Source organism: Passer domesticus, chromosome Z, assembly GCF_036417665.1.
Source record: "Passer domesticus isolate bPasDom1 chromosome Z, bPasDom1.hap1, whole genome shotgun sequence".
Classification (NCBI taxonomy): Eukaryota; Metazoa; Chordata; class Aves; order Passeriformes; family Passeridae; genus Passer; species Passer domesticus.
This window is the reverse complement of record NC_087512.1, coordinates 36583760-36598039: the sequence shown is the minus strand read 5'-3', so window position 1 is coordinate 36598039 and position 14280 is coordinate 36583760. Positions and strand designations below refer to the sequence as shown.

The 14280-nt window shown below is 37.8% G+C and overlaps 1 long non-coding RNA gene across 10 annotated transcripts in view; it reads right to left on the bottom strand.

The window, feature by feature from the left end:
* The window catches only part of LOC135289995 (uncharacterized), a 91112-nt gene that overhangs the window by 70627 nt on the left and 6205 nt on the right, over positions 1-14280 (bottom strand). For 7 of the 10 annotated variants that reach the window (XR_010352754.1, XR_010352745.1, XR_010352746.1 and 4 more), the window contains exons 3-4: positions 11469-11604; positions 843-885 (exon numbers count right to left, since the gene is read on the bottom strand). This is a non-coding gene — a long non-coding RNA (uncharacterized LOC135289995). Of the gene's footprint in view, positions 1-842; positions 886-3814; positions 5819-11468; positions 11605-14280 lie in introns of those variants that run through there. The other 3 variants (XR_010352749.1, XR_010352747.1, XR_010352753.1) reach the window with 2 other exon arrangements.

The window sequence follows — 14280 nt, the reverse complement described above, 5'->3', positions numbered from 1 at the left end:
GTTAGTGGTTAACTACTCAAAACAACAGACCATTTGCGGGGCCAGCAGGGTGCTTTCCTGGGGTGGGGTTTGCACCCTCAAGGTGGGATCGTTTCTTATCCTTCCAAAGTCCTCCTTTACACAACTGACTGATTCCTACAATGTCAGGGAAGGTACTGGGGAGTTTCCTCTGATGGGGCATAATTGGCTCAACTACACTGATGTGAGAGGCAGCTGTCCTGTCTTGAGAGGCATCACATACCATTAACAACCCCTAATGTTCCCCCAGACTCACTTCTGGGGCCTTCCATAGGAGGGCTGCCATGCTCCACAGTGTTGTATCAGTGCAAAAGCTTCCCACTACCAGGGAAGATGGTTAGGCACTCCCACGTGAACCTGGATGTATATAACCCATTGACTCTGTGTTCTGTGGGCTTCCCCCACAACCAAGGGACCAAGACTTGTCACCAGCACTTCAACCAAGGGACATCTGAACTGCAACAATCAACTCTTGTCATTGAATCCTTGAGCAGTGGTATCTGTCTACTCTTATATTTTCTTTCCTGTTCTTTTTTTTTTCCTTATATTATTTCTTAAGTGATATTTTCATGTTTTCATATTGCTATATTATTATAGATAATAATAACCAAAACAGCTACATACCTACTTTCAATTAAAAACAAGTAATTTTAAAATAAATCCTACATATTTACATTTATAAATGCCAATCATTAAGTGTCATTTCACTCTACTCCATTTGAGGGATCTATCTATCTATCTATCTATCTATCTATCTATCTATCTATCTATCATTTCATTCAGTCTATCTAAGGGATATATTAAAAAAAACCTGGGTGGCTCACCTTCTGGAGCAGGTTATAACAAACAGGCAACCTGGGAATGGTCCTATTATAAAAAGAAAAAAATATTAGCTCAGTTCTCAACTCAAATATCTGGTCTGTCACTGGCATACATTTATTTAAAGGTTACATCAGAGGTGGAAAGGGGCGATAGTAATCTCAGATTGAGAAAAGCTGCCAAAAGTGAACTATTGAAGCAAATGCCAGGCCAGGCAGTGTGCCAGTTCACTTATCCTTACTAGCCACCCGCAGTGTCTATTATCAAAGCCCCTGAAGTTTATTATTGCAATATATTATCCCTTCATTATGATATAGAAAAAAAGGTATTGATGTAAAACAATTTTGACACATTTTTCTCTGACACTTTTCAGTGAAATCCGTTAATATTTGCATAGGAACAAGATGTAGGAGAATTTTTTTTCTCTCTCACAATGCTACAGATTTTATCTCTAACCAGATGCTCATGCATATACGTAACTTCTCATTGTTACCACTGGGGGAAAAATTGCCTTTTCCAAGAGAAACAGGCAAAGTAAAAGAAAGAGGCATCTTATCAGGTAAATATTAAATAATTGCTTCCTAGGATGGGAATGTACCAGCATTGATTTCAGTGGAATTGCACCAAACAGCTCACTTGCACACTGGCCTCAGTGGATAAGTAAAGGTCTCACAAGACAATGACATGTAGATAATAGTATCAGAGCAAGTAATATTAATATCCTTCAACTTTTTAAACAGAACTCAAGATAGCAGTCCTCAACTACTGCCTTTGCCAAACCAGGATGGCATTTTTTGAATCACATCCTATGGCACTGAGGGGGCATTTCCAATTGTCGAATGATCTTCTGAAAAATTGTATCTTGAAGATTTTCTCAAACTACAGTACTAAGTGCAACAAAGCATGTGACTCTGTGTGGTTTGTTTGTTCTTGTTTGAAATACAGGGGTTTTTTCAGTAAAGCTGAGGGATCAGATCTCATATTTTATGGGATTATTTCTTTTTTAATCAGATTGGTTGTTATCATCTCTAGCACTGATTTAGTACTGTTATAACTGTAAGAGTCTGAGAATATTATTAGCACAACAAGTTCTGTAAGGAAAAATTGTATCTGTTATGTAGACTAACTGACATGTTTGGGGAAAAAAAAAAAAAAAAAAAAAAAAAACCAAAACCAACAGACCAGCTGCAGATCTGTCTTCCAAAAGGGCTCATCTGTTATTCTCGCTACATCAGCCACTCTATCGAAAGACAGAAGTTCTCCTCCAAACTTTGCCTACTGTCACTTGTAATTTAAAGTCTGTGAATCTAAATTTCTTTCTTTTGGCAAAGAAAAGACAGAGTCAGAGAGGAGGCTATAAAGGCAAAAATAACTAGATGGGTAAATACTGGTTTCCCTAAACTAGGGCATAAGCATTTTTCTTTCTCTCCTATTTTGGGGCTACTTAGGATCTAGTCCTTGGCTGTTTTTTCCACACAAAATGAAGCTTTCCTCAATATTAGCATGTGGGACAAAGCACTAGAGAATACCTAGAACAGCTGGCCCAAACTCTGAGCTCCTAGTGAAAAAAGAAACAGTGGAGTCCAGAAGCAGCCCAGCATCAGTGCCCTTTTAGGCTTTTTTTTTTTCTTTCTTTTTTTTTCTTTTTTTTTTTTATTTTATGTGCTACTCTTCATTCTTTAAGGGTTGGTACATTTTATATCATGGCTGCAGTTGGTAAAGCAAAACAGTAACTGCTAAGCATTGTTGGCCAGGAATGTGACTAGTTCAAGAAGTCATTTCTACCCAATACTCTGTCCCTTGTTAGAATCTCCTCCAGATTAAAAAATATCATTAGCCCCTGCATTCTAACAATAAGGACAAAGACATAAAAGGATTTGCTCCAAGAAGGTAAAAGCAACATTACAGAGGGCAAAGCAAAAAATTTCACTTGACTGCAATGAGATAGGATGATGCACCTAGGATCTGCTGCACTGTCTTCACAAGGAAATTTTCATTCTAATGATGAAAATTGTCTTAGCCTGAGGGTTACTATCCTTTGGATGCACAAAATATTTACTGAAGCTGGACAATTCAACTACACTCTCTTGCTCTTTGTCATTGCTTGTTTGTTTGTTTGTTTGTTTGTTTGAGGTTTTTATTGTTGGTTGATTTGGAGGTGTTTTGTGGGTTTTTTAAATTTGTTTTTTGTTTTTGTTGCTTTAGTTTTGGTTTTTGTTCAATCTTGTTTTGGTTTTTACTTGTAGAAAAAATACACAGCTATTACAGTAAACAAAAAAGCATCTTCAGAACATCACCTGATGGTACTATTTGCAAGATTCATTGTGATTTTCTTTGAGGATAATAGAGCTTTTCAAGGTACAAACAGCGTGGTCCAAATTAGAACCTTCCTCAGCTGTGAAGGGACAGCGCTCCATCAGCCTCAGCTGCCATTTGACCATGATTTGAATTCTCCATCAGTTCTCATTTAGCAAAAATGGCATTACGCTTCAAATTTTACTGATGTACTTCTAGAAAGGGAGATCTAAATAAATATTATTTCATATATGTTTATATATATTATCAACAAAGGCCTCTTCTTTTTAATTTTGTCAGACAGAGAGTACTTAAAGCTCACTTTCAGAGGGATGTGTGTATTTGCAGGTCAGCTTCATCAAACATTCACTGTTCAATACTGTGACAGCTGGTAGCAGGCGTACATACTCTTCCCTTGTTTGGTTTTCTGATAGAACCTGTCAAGTACTGGTTGTCTGTATCTGAATTTGTCACCCTCTCAGCAAGGTTACAGCTTTCTTACCATCAAATCAAACAAAAAAACCCAACTATACAAACTCTAATGCTAATTTTTAACCTCATCTAGAAATGCAAAAACATAGGGTTTTAATAAAAATAACCATTAACAAAGAGGTGCAGTTCATTTTTGTTTATTAATTCTAACAGACTTTAAAATCATAAAATCATGCCCCTGGTAGCAGTTGTTGATCCCTTCACTAGCAATAAAACAAACACTAATCATAGCAGGTGTTACATACTCAGGGATGCCAGGCCAAGATCAAATATTTCTGGCTTGTCAAGTATACCTGTACAGTGGGACCAATCAGTCACTGGCTACTGAGCAGCAATCATTCAGAACAGGCAGGGTCAGTTTTTGCACAAATTTGGAGACTCTGCCTTGATTTCAGTCCCCAGGATTGAGTACATTATGCACTTGCTAAGTGTGGAGAGTCTTGACAGTTAAATACTGATGTATTAGTGATTCAGGAGCATATCAAGACCTGTGGCAGGGTGATACATGTTGTACATAGTCAAAAAACTTCTCATACAGAGGGGACAAGATAAATGTGACCTGTTTGAGACAACCTACTCTTTCTTGATAGAGGCCACAGCTATCCAATGCAGCTCAGATGTGATGAGGAGGGTGACACCAACACAAGTACACTTCCCAAAAGATATTTGCATTTTTTAGTGCAATATAAATTCCCAATTTGAACCTACATGAAGTATAAAGATAGCAATAGTTATAACAGCCTAAAGTACTGCAAAAACACCACTTATAATAAAATCAATAGATCATATTTAAAAGACTTTTAAATACCTAAAGGTCACAGAACATAGCTGTAAGTGTATTGGGAAGTGTATGGGAAATTTAACAAGTGCTGAAATTCCTCTGACATCACAAGGTGCATATGTAGGTTGTCTGTACATTTTTGTATACTGCACGTGGCAATGTTTTTCCTTTCTCAAGACAACTTGATAATATTTCAGTACAGGACTTCTCTCTATTTCTCTATTAACATTTAACCGACAACTAAAAAAAGCAGAACCAAAACCAAAATAAGCACAACACCAAGAAAAGAAGCGTACTACGATTCAGATAAGTTCAAATTGCATTTCTCTTGAGAATAACATTAGAAAAATATTATTCTTTGCACCTCTAAATCTTAGAGGAAAAAGCTTAGGAAAAAAGACATTTACATGTTTTAATCAATGTGAAAAGAAGACATAGAAACTATATAGTACTTGATAGTACTATGAGACCAAAAACCCACTTTACACAAAACATGTGAGAAAAACCTGTCTCACACTCCTATCCTTTGAAAAAGATAAGAACCACACAGTCGTGCTAATAAACAAACAAACAAATAAATAATTAAAGATGATAGATAGATAGATAGATAGATAGATAGATAGATAGATAGATAATGTGTATGTGTACAATAATGTGTTAATGTGTATGTGTCATCATACCACTGATGCAAAGTCTGGTTGCAGAGTAATTTAGCTTCACGGTCCTAGTTCAGCTGAGCATTTAAAGCACAGGAGTGAAGAATTTTTCCTAAGATTGAATGACACAGACACTGGCTTAAGCACCTTGTTAAATGCAGACATCTGTTCTCCTCAGCATCAGATTTTACAAAGAGAACTTTACCCTTTGTTTTGTGAAATGACCCGGACACAAAAGGAAAATTCATTGTCTTTTGAAGTCCCATAATTTCATTCTGTATTCAGGCAGTTTGACAATTTCCTTGAAAAGTTGTTCAACTTTTTGTTCTTGATCTTGAACAGCTACAGGTCACCTTCTGCTTTCATTTACTTCATCGCCATTGTCTTCTTGAACTACTTGAACAATTATTCTCCTGTTACTCTAAAACTTCAGGATACGCTAGTGAAAAATATGAAAATAAAGGCGCACCACACTTTGAAATCTCCACAAAGTACCAGTATCGTCAGTTCTTTGTTCAGAATTATGTTTCCGAACTGAAATGTAATGCTCCCACCGAATGCCTCCAAAATCCCAATTACTGCCTCAGGTTTGAATAGTAGCTCTGTTGCAGCTTTTGTTGAAAGGAGCATCCTGAGAGACAAGGATGACTTTTGGGATACTGGTGTGTGTGCCATAAAACCACTCTCCCATGTACTCTGCTTTATGCATAGAAACAATTGTATTCATGTTTGATCTCTTCAAGAGCAAGTCTGGTCTCTGCAGAGAAAGAAAAGGATTTCACTTCCTGCAAGGGAGACTTGAAAGCAGAATAGGTGGGTTTCACAAAGTCTGAACCACATTTTATTTTTAAGCTTTCCCTTCTCTTGCTAGAGTTAGACTGTGATAAGAACTGACTGTGCCACCAAAGCATTTTCATGACCTACAAATTACCCCTGGTTTAAGAGCTGGTGTGTCCTACACTGCAAGATATTCTGAGGGGAAGTGTGCCTACAAGAGACATCCAGGCATTTTTATAAACTCTTTAGGCTTCTGGTGTCTTGTGGTATCATATGTGAACAATCAAATCAGTTCTGATTTGAACGCTGTCACTTGGATTAGGGTTTATCTATCGCATGGTAGCACTGAGTTAGCAGGCCGCGGAGATGAATAGAAGTACTGATTGCTGAACTGACAGCCTTGAAGATGAGTAGCATTATTTTATCACATCCTTCTTTGCAGCATGTGCCAGTGGGTTTTAGCTGTCACATTTTTTTAAATTATCAAGCCTCAGAATAAGAAATAGGGCTGGTTTCTTAGCACATAAAAGTCCCCTTCTCTCCTTCTGATCCTACCAAAGCTGCTGGCTTTTATTTTGTGAAATTGTGTACTTATAGGTTAATTTGAATAAACCAAATACTTTCTTCTGTAAACCACAACATATGTGGCTATTAATTTAGTTTAGTGCCCCACTTTCCAGTGCACTTCTTTGTTGCCAATATGTTAGGAAAGAGATAAATCACAGCAGAAATATTTAAAGTTATTTCTGAAGGTAAAAGCTCTATGTGTTTTTAAGCCACCTTATCACACATATTAAAGCACATTAGCTAGACACATTCAGATGGCAGTGCAGTTTCTCACATTCCCTCCAGAAACTTGCTGCCCAAGCCTATGTTATGTGCAGTTGCCTTTTCTCATTCAGGTGCTTTCCCTGATGCATCTACCTGCCTTCTGCCTCCAAGTGTCAGTCTCTGAAGACTGCTTTTGACAGTGTTATGAGGGGCTACAAAAAGTTGCTAGAAAGCTCAGACTCCTGATTGGATGACAAGTGCCCACCAGATCCTCAGGAGTTTGAGCTTGATCAGGACAAGGAGAGGAGATAGCCACTAGCAGTATCAGTAAACAATTAGACGCAGTGATGACACATCCTGCCCCATCCTAAGAGCCTACCCTCTTTCCATGGTGAAGTACTATCCCTATCCCAGCTGAGAGCTCCACATCACTGATGGATATCGGACTGGGCTGGTGACACAAAAGGGTTGCAGCAGTTTGGTGTCATAACTCTGTGCTGCGCCATGACAAAGGAAACAGGTGCATTTGTGTGACCTCTAACTGGGTGCATGACCCATTGCTCTGCTCCCCTGGCACAGTGCACTGAGGTACAGAGACTGAGGCATGGAAACCCCTTGTGGCCTTCAGCCCAGCCTAATTAGTCAGATTGATGGTGTGTTAAATCTGAAAATGTCAGGCTGCACAGAAAGATCTACTAAATGAGTCAAGCAATTTTCATGGATGCGTGATGCAGTGCCACTTGCTGTCGCCTCATTCAGCACACAGTAGCCCACACCAAACCTGTTCATGTGAAAGTACACACCAAGACTGACACCAAAATCTAAATCCTTTTTCCCTACTGAAGATACAAGTAACAAGACAGCGTTCTTTAGCAAAGAGACAGTTCTAGGTTTTCTAAAACATTTGTGAAATACCCATCCTTCACAGTATCCTCAGCAATACTAAGAAGCTCATCCTCCTGAAATAGTAAGAAGCATACCCTCATGACATCATAATTAAGGATGCCCCAGGGAAAGCGAAAGCCAAAACCAAACCAAAAATCAGTGGAACCCAGCATCTGCAGAATTAGACCTTCAGAGAACTTAGTTTCATCACTTCTTAACAGTGGTAGCCAAACATTCAACACCCTAAAATATAAAAACTGATTGGCTAATTACTTCATTCATCATGACTTCATTTTCTGTAGAAAGCAATTTAATTCTTATCCTTCCTAATAAAAGAAGCATTTTATCATCTCTCTCACCTGTCCTGACTTAGACTGCACAGATGCCACCATGACAGTAGATCAAACGTCATGATATTTCTTACCTGAAGGGGCATTACAGCTGCAGATATCAGGAACTGCACTCACACTAAAATAGATTTTTTTTTAGCATTTGTTCTCAGAAAGATAGCATTTTGAAAGATTCTGTCATTTTTGGAAGCTTCTTAGGAGTAGACCTTACAATGTGGCTAATGATTAATAGAAAACACTCAAAAAGAACATCCTTCCAATGGGGGAATGAAAAACACCACAAGGCCATTTACCTTTTAAAGAGAGAAGAAGTGCCTAGACAAGGGATTTGACACGCTTTTACAAAGAAATCTCCTCACAAAGAGGAAATAATTTAGTCAATGTAAGAAAAGCAGGTTTTAGATTCATCGTCATAATTCTGCACTGCAGAGTTTTACAATTTACAGGGGCATAAAGGGAAGTACTGTTTCTTTCAGGCTCATGTTGAATGAAAGTTTAAAAGAGGAAATGTTTTTACACAGTGAGAAAGAGCTGAAAAACTCCACTAGAGTGGGACACAATCTTGCTGCAAAGTAGATTTAGTAGATTACTGTCATCTATTTCCTTTTGATTTAAAACTAAAACCAGAAGTATTTAAACCTACTTTTTAAATTCTCAGATATATTTTAGTATGAGAAAAGACTCTGAGTTGTTGAGCAAAGGGTAAATGTTTGACAAACTAGTGTTTTCATGAGGCTGTGGATGGAAATTATATATTTTTTCCTTTGGAAATACTTTATGACATAATTTGATTAAATAAACAAAATCCCTAAAAGATGTATAAAAGGAGTAATTCACAGAGGTGGGAGAAAACAAGAACAAACATAAACTAGATCATGATTTTAAATGACAGGATAAGGTTTAAGTGCTTTCTGAAATTCTGTCCTCAGCTATGCAGAGGTGCATGAGTTTGGCTAGGTCCTGTGTAACAGATGATGGAAAATGGTTCTGGGTAAGTTAAGATGTGCTGGGTAAATAAACAAATCTAGCAAAGATCAAGATGCAGGGGAAAAAAAAGGGATTACAATAATGAAGGAAAAGAGAGACAAGGAAAATGAGACCTTTAGAGCTCTAAATCTCCAAGGGTCTATAAATTACCTCTCTTGTACAAGGAACATAAGAATTCAGGGTGGGAAACAGAGGTATCTGCCTCCCAGGGATTCAAAGCATGAAGCTCCTCAGACCAGTTCTTTCTTCAAAGACACATGACCTGGTAAAGACTGGGTTTATCATTTTAAGAGTGAATTTCCCTTTAAAAAGAAGGAGGGACAAAAGTTAAAGTTGGGAAAAGGCTTAAAAAAAGATGTCCTGTGTTCCTTGGTCCTAGGGACCAGATCTCTGGTGTGGATTAGTCTCTTTTAGATGGGGTACATGGCAAAAAAGACAAGCTTAAAACTGTGGGAACTGGGAGGATAAAAGCTACTTAATCTGCCTGATTAATTTTTAATGAAGGAACGTGGCTTAGTGAGGAGCAGTATCATGAGAAGCTGGTATCAAAGAAGACTATTTTAAACCTGCAGCATTCAAACTGATTTGCAGTGAGAATGCTGAGAAGGTGCTAAGACAGCTGAAAAGGCTGCAATTGCACCTGGAATGAACATGTGTCTGTGTGGAAAGGGGAAAGCTGATCACTTGGGTGGGCCACGGGGTGGGAGCAAGGAGGCTTTTTGGAAGTCATCAGAAACAGTTGAAGTAAAGGTGAGGGGAGACTGCAGACCTGGGGGAGGCAGCAGTTTCCCAAGTGATCTTTCTTCCAAGTGACAGCAGAAGCCCTTGCAAAGCAGGGCAGTTACTCACAGTGACCATCAGCCCCTGGCGCAGTTGACAGGGTCTCTCTAGGAAAACATATGCTCAAATAGTTCACTGCTCTGAGGCCCAGATGCTTAGCAAGTCTCTTGGGAGGAAACTTGTACTTACCTTGCAGAACTGTTATGTTCTCCCTACAATAATAGATCTCTACTTCTTATAGTCCAGATAAAATTATTTTTCAAGTGTTGAAAGAGTTTACCTGTTTAAAACGTGCCATTTTATGACTAATAAAATCTATGCATGACATACATGTGTGGACACAAAAATGTTTAGGGCATTAAAAAACTTGAAAATTATAATTTCAATATTACACTTTTCTTTTTTTTTTCAAACTCTGAAATCACTTTGACTTATTTTATATGAGAGCTCACTTTCTAAAGCAGAGTTCTGAAGTCTAAAATGTGTATGTTTGCAAGAGAGCATAAATTTAAAACAACCTAGGACTGGAACAGCATTCATACCTATAGTAAAATATTTTCTTGTTGTTTTATCATGAAAAAAAAAAAAAAAGAAAAACCATATCCAGATTAACACTCAATGTAGAAAATATTAACCTGGAGAAAAATTTTATGCAAGCAAGTTCCCTGGAAATATTTCCCTGGAAATATTACAGTAGCAAACCACACTGACCTTTAGCTCTAGGATTGCAAATAGTAATGCTATAATAATTGTTGTATGTCCTTTTATTGTGTGACTCCCAACTCCCCCAGCCTACTAGGAAATGGGAAATGATGGCCTTTAGCAATCCTTTAAATTGAAAGTATAGGGATGCCTTAAGATTATTCCCATTTTTATATAACCATGTAGCACTATTATTATTTATATCTTGCTAGCAGCACTTGGACAACACAGCTGTTCCTGTGGGTAGCTTTGTAAAGGAAGGTGCTCTGTGTTTTGAGCAAGAATTAAATCTGTGGAGATGATGATGATGCCATATAAATGCCTTCTTTTCATATTTTTGTGAATTAGCACTGCAGTCTCAGAGAGGAGGATTCCATGCAACATTCAGCAGTATCAAAAACAAGTAAGATTTAATGATGGAGATGGACATTTATACAGCAATAAACACTCAGCATTGCAACAATTAATGCAAGATAAGAAATGACTAATCAGGAAATAAGGCTGGATGTTTGGCATTTAAAGCATTCTCTAGCCAAAGTGTTTGGACAAGATTTTGATTTCCTCCCATTGGCACAGTGTGGGGATGGATCTCTTACACTTTTTTGAAAAGATTGGTGTAAAGACTCTGGATGAAGTGGGCATGAAAGCTGACTGGCACTACAAATTCTCTTCTTCTAATGATTTTCCAGAGACTGGCATTGCTAAAGATCATAAATGCAATTAAAGTTTGCCAAAGTCAATGAATTAAAAGAAAATTACAAGACCCTGGGATATGTTCTGTTTAGTTTTACATATTTTTAGTGTATTTTTTATAAATGTTGCTAACAAATTTGAACCAGACAGATACTGAATTCAGTAAGCTTTTCTCCTTTTCTCAAGAATTCATATATCCAAGAGGCATAACCTGTTTCTTTATGCAGGGGTAAGATTAACGTATAAAATGTATAAATGTATAAAGTGTATAATGTGTGTAAAATAAAACTATTGAGCTATTTTAGTACTCTTCCTGTCATGCATTCAGGATCCGCTAAAGTTGTCACCAGCTACTCTTTCATTTAATTCCCTAGCCTTCAGGGTAATGTAAGAAAATTGAAGAGATTAGAAGCTCTCTCTTTCCTGTTCAATGCATTTGTGTTGCAGTAAATTGGTACCAACCTTCAATCTCATGGTCAGGGCTCTCCAGGGTCCTTCCACTGATATGACAGAGCAGTCAGCTTGATAAATGGTGCACAACCCCTTCAGTGCAATGGAGAAAGCTTTCCTCCCAACATATGCAGCTGTCTCTCCCACACTGGAGAAAAGGAAACAATTAGCTGTCTTACTGCACTAAGGAATGCCACTATTCTGTTTATGTTGTCTGTGTTAATTAGAAGATACATTTGTTTCCCCCTTGATTAATTATTTCATGGGCAGTGGCAAACACAGACTATGAACAGAACTGAAGGAAAGGCTGAATACTAAGCTTGGAAAATTATTAACTTTAGAAAATGTTAAATAAAACATATTCACTAAATAGGCAGCTCAGTAAAGTAGTTAAATATATGCTTAACTTTAAGTTTAGGAACTACTGGTGATGAAGTAGGGGGACTGTGCAGTGTTACATTATGCCTTTACCTGATTACCTTGTTGAATTGCAGATAATAGTTACTGAATTAACACAGGCACTAATGTAAGCACTACATTAAAGTGCATTAGCAAAAAATTTAAGCAAATACTTCACTCCTATTCTGGTTAATTCTGGTTCAGCAGTTCTCTAGCACTGACTCCCCTGAACCTGATCATAAACACTGAAAAGGGGCCATGTTGGTCCTTTTCACAGTGTGCAGAAATATGAAGGGAAGATGGAGGGTAATGAAAGGCCCTTACAAGTCAGATTTTCAGATTTTTCTTTTACAAGAAACGTGGTCTTAAACAGACAGGCATGTATGTGTTTGTGGACACACCCATATATTTCAAATTTGCTCATGCAGGCAGCTGATCTAAAAGGACATAAGGTAAAATTTATAATAGATGGTTGCCTACAGTATTTAAATAAACAAGCCAACTAGCCTTAAAGCATTATTGACAGGAGATAAACATGCAGAGGATCAATTTGTAGTGGGACAATAAATAAAGGATAATTTCCTATAAATGATTAATTAATTAATTAAGTCATACCTGTTGACGATCAAGCAGTGTGTCCTAAGTTTGATGCAGTTCCCCATTAAGAATCGATAACAATTTTACCCAAAATAACACACAGCATTTAATAATGCTATTAAGCAAGCTAAACATGCACTAAAATCAGTCATTTACTAAATAGTCCATGAAAAGTGACTGAAAGTATTTACAAAACATGCAATTGAGGAGTAAGCATCAGCTGTTCTCATACTGGGTACACTGTAGATTTCAAAGCATATCAAGTGTTGCACACAAAGTCATTCCTGCCTATTCTTAACCCACAGAACTGACCTGCCATTTCATTTCAGACTGAGAATTGATCACTTTTCTCTATCTGTTCCTTTGTGCCTCTGGCAATGCACAGGACTGGGAGAACACTATGTGATACAGGCCAAACGGTGAATAGTAGTTTTTAGTAAATCCAATAGGGTGAGGTAAGGACAAAAGGAACAATCTCATCTCTAAAATTCCTTGCCTTAGTGCATTTGCCAGAGCCTTCAGGCTAGATGTTCAAAGCAGTGTGTGCAGTCAGTTGCCTGTAGCACTCTTACGAAATACAAGTTGGTTTTCAAATTGCTGAGAATAGATTGTGGTGCAAAACACATACCATGCAAGATACAAAAGGAGCTGGAGAAATCCTAGAACTGTGGTTGGAGTTACAATTTACTTTTCTAAAAATGCATGTTACCAGTCCCAAGTGTACAAGGAAAGTGTGGTGGGTTGACTCTAGCAAACAACTGAGCACCCACACATCTGTAGGATCAGGACACAATAGAAAGAAAGTGAGTGAGCTCATGGATCAAGTTAAAGACAGTTTAATAGCTGAATCAAAAGCTGTACATACAAGCAAAATAAAGGAATTTGTTTACTACTTGTCATGGGTAGTCAGGTGTCAGCCACTTCCTGAAAAGTAGAGCCTGAGCACACATTAACAGCTAATTGCGAAGACAAACACCAGAACAGATGTCTTCCTTGTCTTCCCCTTCCCTTGAACTTTTGTTGCTGAACATGACAAATTATGGTATAAGATATTCCTTTGGTCAGATCTGATCAGCTGTTGTGGCTGTATCTTCACTCAATTTCTTGATCTTTCTAAGGCTGCTCAGTTTGGCAATAGGGGGCAAAAACCAGAATGCCTTGAAGGTGTTCAGTATTTTTCAGCAATAGATAAAACATTGGTGTATCAACACAGTTTTACCAAATACGGAAACAAAGAAGAAGCACATTATGAGTTACCACATAGAATATTAGATCTATCTCAACCAGACCCAGCACAGACAGCAAGAGAGCTGACACCCACCAATGAAGCTTCTTTCAATCAAATTGTCACCAAAATGTGGGAAAGACAGAAATGCTCAAACAACATATTTGCAGTGTTAGAGGATCAAGGATCATTTTATTCTGGCCAGGGTGTGCAATAAAAATAATTTCATCTACACATGGCTGGGTTGTGCAGTGAAAATCATTCCATCACACATGGTCCTTTACCAGACTTGTCACAAACATATATAGACAAAATTCAAATAAATTCTCACTCATTGGTCTCAAATGACACAGTTCTTAGTATTCAGTTTCCTGTTGGTTATCGTTCCCTTCACCTTCAATGCTACTTTGGTCCTCATTGTTTGGTTCTCTTATCAATCTATTCCCAGACCAGGTGTCTCTGACCTCTCCAGGGGGTGATGTTTGGAGTTATGTTCATTAATATTTATGTCCTGTGTATCTTCTGTCTGCTCCAAATTTGCAGCTCATCAGGCATCACCAGTTGAACAGAGAAAGTTCTCTTTCTTTTAAAGAGAAAGTTCAA